A 5,537-nucleotide genomic window follows, 5' to 3' on the forward strand; every position below is an offset into this window, starting at 1 on the left:
CTTCTAATCTCTTGGCTTAAGTAACATGTTACTGTAGTGAATAATAATGTGGAGTCTCCATAAAGAGGAAGGCAAATAAGGATACATTCAAATCTCAGTTTCAAAAGATTCAAAAATTTGTGTGTTTGAACATAAGTTCTGTGTCACTTGCTTTGTCTATAAAAAAAAGCCTTGCATGAATCAGACAAAAAGGCACCCACTAAAAGCAGCCATCTTCAATTTGTGATCATTTATAAGGAAGGAAGAGATGAGAAGAAATGTTGAGTGAGTATATGAAGAAAGGGTGTGGGAGAAATTAATGAGGGTCTTGATTATGTGTCAGAAGCTATTTACAATCAGAGATAGAGGGCTTAGTTGATCTATTCCTACTTTCTGGCTGAGAAGATTCTTCTGGGCAGCTCTAGCAACAGTATATCCAGATCTGTAAATTTGAATGGAAAGGAATCCTAACAAGGCTAGCAGCAATGATTTATCCCCCCAAACTACGGAGAAGCTCTTCTGTTAAATCATCATTGTCCGTAATTCTGTAACATAACCTTTTACCATCATTTTTGGCCAGGATGCAATTATTGCTTGGTAATCAGTGTTGTTATCTGCATAGAATATTTGACTTTTTTCAGCCTAGTTAAACATCCTGGAGACTGTATTTCAGAACCATTCATCTTTACAACTGGGAGTCTCACTTTGGTGGGTGAAAGTTGAACCCATAATTTTAGAGTTACAAACTTGTGTACCTGAGCCTCTGATGATATCACTGCAGATGCAATTAATGAGAGGCACACCTGTTCAGTACGGCAGCTGCAACTCATTTTGTGGGCAGAAAATTTGCAGACACCTGCAAGAGGAGAAGATGGGCATCAGGCTTTTTTGGAACCAGAGCTCTAAGTGTCAAATACAGTTTTCTAAACTTTTTAGTTCCATTGAACAATGTGGTGGTGAGATGCCCACACAGGCTCCTGAAGGGCAGGGGGCAGTCCCCACAGGCCCCAAGCTGCACAAGCATCACCCCCTGCTGGGGAAACTTACCTCCGGGAGTTCAGCTGGAGTCAGAGGAGGAGCAATGGCCGTAGCCGCATGAGCCGGCATTACGCTGGACATTTAATCAGCTGTTTCCCAGGTGGGAAACAGAGGAGCCAATAATGGTTGCGAGAGCAGCCGCTGTGGGAAGATTTAAAAGCCCCACCGGAACCCGGCAGGGGAGAAGAGAGGGAGCACACCAGCATGAAGCATGCCAGGCACGGTGAGGCTCATGTACTGGGCAGGAGCGTTGGATCCAGCTCAGTGCCAGCATTCAGAGCCAGGGGAAGCTGAGCCCCTGCAGAAGGCTGGATGGGAGGAGGCAGTTCCACTACCTCTCCCTCCCCCCGCCCTTTCCAGCAGTCTATTTGGTAAAGAGCATTAGAGGCATCCTGCCCAGAGGGAGCAAGGAGGATGCCAGCCAAAGGAAGCCTAGCCTGTCAGTGTCCGAAGTGGAGACGCTAGCTGTCATGACAGCCAGGCTAGCCCAACAGAACCCATGTCAATGCCAGTCCCCCTTGTGAAAGGAGTCAACGGGGCATGGCTGAACCATGCAGGTGGCACCCATTCGGTTGGTGAGTGGAGTAGGGGAGGCGGAGCCACGTGGAACATTGCGTCAAGACAGTGAGTAATACCATCCCCGGGGTCCCCCAGGAAGAGGATCTCCACTGAACTCCTCCTTTTCATTCAGTAACACCAAGTCGTGGCAGAAGAGCTGAGGGGAGGGGCCCCACACCAGATGGATAGTATGGCACCTGACCTAAACCTCACCTTAGGTGCGTCCACAAACAGGCCCTAAAGGAAAATATATTGCTGCTGCATCTGGTTAATAGAAACTGTACTACCAGGAACAATTGTTTTTTTTTTCCCTTGAAAGAAACTTGGTAAAAGTAAAATATTTGGTTGTAAAAATGTTTCTGGAGGGAAATTTAATTCAACTAGCAACGCAAACTAAGATGGTAACCAGGACAAGTTTAGAACATTAAAACTAGCTATAATTAGAGTCCTAAGCCCAAATCTATAGGTTGCATCTATTAGTGAAATATGATCCTCCCAACTTAAAAACTGTCAACATGTCTCTTTCCATTGATTGCTTTAAAATGGAATGGAAAGGATGCTTTACACTTGCTTCCCAAACAATTTATCAATGATAGATGAGCTGTCTCTCTTTGCTTTAATTAAAGGAGGTTGATTTGCAAGGAACTCCTGGGCTGGTTAGCAATCTGTTTCCAGTAGTGATTTGGATTTGGTCTCAGAGTCCTTAGTATGAGGGAAGTATTAGCATTGGCAGAGACTAGCTTAGTAGCAGCATCTTTCAACTTCTCTAGAGCGCTGTTATATTCTTGAAGGGTGCATGGAATTCCTGTAAAAGGCTATAGAGAGGTGACCTTGGCATAAAGAAGAGAACAGATTCAATCCTGTAGGCTATTGCACTTAGAGGAAAGTCATATAGAATTTGGGATACAGAAATAAAATTAGATTGTAGAATTTAGAAATTTGGATGAAACTAACTGGATTCTATGAAACTGAATGGAGATTATTTTGATAAAATTAACTCCAAAAATGATTAGAAATTAATGGAGGCTTATTACTAGGGCTGTGTGAGTCTTTGGATCCCACTTTGGATCTGGAGCCACTTCGGATGCTTTGACATCCAAAGCGGCATGTCCAGATCAAAGCGGGGTCCCAGCAGTGGTATCTGGAGTGAGCTCGGGGGCAGCTGAAGCGCTTTGTATCCACTTCGGATGTTTTGGACCCACTTCTGCCATTTTGAGGCACAATTAGAAGAGAAATGGGGTGCGGGGGAGGGACAGAGAGTGGGGGGGGAGGGAGGGGAAGTGTGGGGGGGAAGACTGACGTCTGTAGGTAGCCAGAATGTGGGGTGGGACTAGAAACGGCATAAAAGCCTGTTTCCAACTCTTCTGTGCCTTTTGCAGCTCGTTCCCTGTCAGCAGCCGTGTGAGAGAGGAGCACTCGGACTGAGACTTGCCTGCTCCTTTTTCTTGTTATGAAGGAGTGGTTAGGATTTAGCTTAGCTTAGCTTAGCTTAGCTTAGCTTAGCTTAGCTATTCAATTATTATTAGTATTGCAATTCAAGTTATTTTTTTTAATTGATATTTGCTCTTTTTCTTTTTGGAAACTTTGCAAAAAGAAAGGTGTGTTTTCCCAGCCAGTGTTATCTATCACTGTGCAGGGAGGCACAGATTGCTTGCATGCATGCATACACACATGAATGCACACACATACACAGAGACCCACAATATAGAAAAAAAAATCACAGCACAAGAAGACAGACAGATATTCACAAGGGAAGAAGACACACAGATCATATATTGAGAGCACAGGATTGTGGCTTAAAGGACCCACACCTGTGGGGTGTCAGCACTAGAAGCATTGAGTTCCTTTTCTTGTGTTTCATTCTTTGTTTACTAAAAGGGGGAGGCTTTCTTCATGGCAGTTTTTTTTTCTCTTTTTTTATCCTTTTGAGTGAAGGAAGCCATATAGGGTGACTGGATTCCAGGCATCGCACCTTGGGGAGGAGAGGAACAAAAGACAAGAAGAGAGATAGGATTGACTTGATGTATTAGACCAGGCAAACAAGTCCAGGTCTGAGTTCTGGACAGTTTAAAGACTCTTTCTTGATGCCAGAGGTAACTATCCAGAATAAGAATGATAACTGGCCTTGATTCAGAAAAAATGGCCAGGCCAACCACATGCACATGTTCTGGATTATACCTGATATCATGCTAACAACTGGTAGGTGAAAGTACTGGAGTGAAAGGGGAGGTTGGAGCCCCACTTGAAGGGTGTCTTGCACCATAATCAGACTCATGAAAACAACATTGCCTCCCAAAAGAACATTCCATCTAGTCTTGGTGGGTGAGAACTAGGTGGAGACTAGAGTCTGACTAGCTGGTCAAGGCATTCCCAAGAATCACAGACAGGTGAATGTCATCAGGATGCTGAGGGCCACATTCTTATGTGGTGATCCCCTGACAGTGGGCCCCAAGGAGGACTATTCCATGAAGGCCTGCATTTGCGGGGAACAGATAAGACAGTGGAAACAAGGGGTAGTCAGCAAGGAGGAATACACAAATATAGTCTGTGTTTGTAGGGAGAGGATAAGGAAGGCAAGGGCATCAACCAAGATCAGGTTGGTGACCAAAATAAAGGACAATAAGAAGTCCTTATTTAGGTATACAGGGAGCAAAAGGAAGACCAAGGGAAATGTGGGTCTCTTGCAGAATGGGACAGGACACCTGATAACAGACAGTCAGGAGAAAACTGAACTCTTTAATGACTACTTTGCATTGGTGTTCCTGCATACAAATAGTGGTCACCCGCCTGGTTGGATACTGGATGCATGCAGTGGAGGGGAATGGGGGGTGGGGTGGGGAGGAACTTGTCAGCCAATGGTCAGTGTTGAACTGCCAAGGTAGCACTTAGAGTGGCTGAATGTCTTCAAGTCGGCAGTACTGGATTGACAACAGCTGAGAGTGCTGAGGGAAATGGCTGGAGTTATTGTGGGACCTCTGGCAAAGGTATTTGAAGACTCGTGCTGCTCTGGAGAGTTCATGGAAGACTGGTAAAGGACCAATGTGTTGCCAATCTTTAAGAAGGGAAGGAGGGAGGATCTGGGAAACTCTAGGCTGGCCAGTTGGACCTTGATACTGGGTAAAATTTTGGAAAAAATTATCAAGAAATCCATTTTTGAGAGACTGGCAGAACACATGATCCTGAAGGATAGCTAACATGGTTTCATTGTGGGCAGATCATGTTTGACCAACCTCATCTCTTTCTATGATTGAGTAATGAACCTCTTAGGTGTGGGAGACACAGTTGATGTCATATTCTTGGATTTTAAAAAGGCCTTTGATATGGTCTCCCATGATGCTCTTATATAAAAAAAAAGGTGGAGGAGGGGATTGTGGGCTAGCAGAGTCCATGGTCAGGTGGGTTAGGAACTGGCTAAGGGCTTGAACCCAGAGAGTGTTAGTGGATGGGTCTATATTGTCTTGGTGGGAAGTAGCAAATGGTTTCCTACAGGGTTCGGTTCTTGGTCCTGTGTTATTTAACATCTTTAGCAATGATTTAGATGAGGATGTGGAAAGCATGCTGGCCAAATTTGCCAACAATACTAAGTTATAGATTCATAGATGTTAGGGTCGGAAGGGACCTCAATAGATCATCGAGTCCGACCCCCAGCATAGGCAGGAAAGCGTGCTGGGTTTAGATGACCCCAGCTAGATGCCTATCTAACCTCCTCTTGAAGACTCCCAGGGTAGGGGAGAGCACCACCTCGCTTGGGAGCCCATTCCAGACCTTGGCCACTCTAACTGTGAAGAAGTTCTTCCTAATGTCTAGTCTAAATCTGCTCTCTGCTAGCTTGTGGCCATTATTTCTTGTAACCCGCGGGGGCGCCTTGGTGAATAAAACTTCACCAATTCCCTTCTGTGCCCCCGTGATGAACTTATAGGCAGCCACAAGGTCGCCTCTCAACCTTCTCTTGCGGAGGCTAA

At 45.1% G+C, this 5,537-nt stretch overlaps 1 long non-coding RNA gene across 1 annotated transcript in view; it reads right to left on the reverse strand.

The window, feature by feature from the left end:
* Positions 1–270: 270 nt before the first annotated feature.
* The window catches only part of LOC112550068, a 9,140-nt gene continuing 3,873 nt past the window's right edge, over positions 271–5,537 (reverse strand). Inside the window, exons 2-3 of the long non-coding RNA XR_003093732.1 lie at positions 735–835; positions 271–421 (exon numbers count right to left, since the gene is read on the reverse strand). This is a non-coding gene — a long non-coding RNA (uncharacterized LOC112550068). The remainder of the gene's footprint in view (positions 422–734; positions 836–5,537) is intronic.

This window comes from Alligator sinensis, unplaced genomic scaffold (assembly GCF_000455745.1).
Source record: "Alligator sinensis unplaced genomic scaffold, ASM45574v1 scaffold368_1, whole genome shotgun sequence".
Lineage (NCBI taxonomy): Eukaryota > Metazoa > Chordata > Crocodylia > Alligatoridae > Alligator > Alligator sinensis.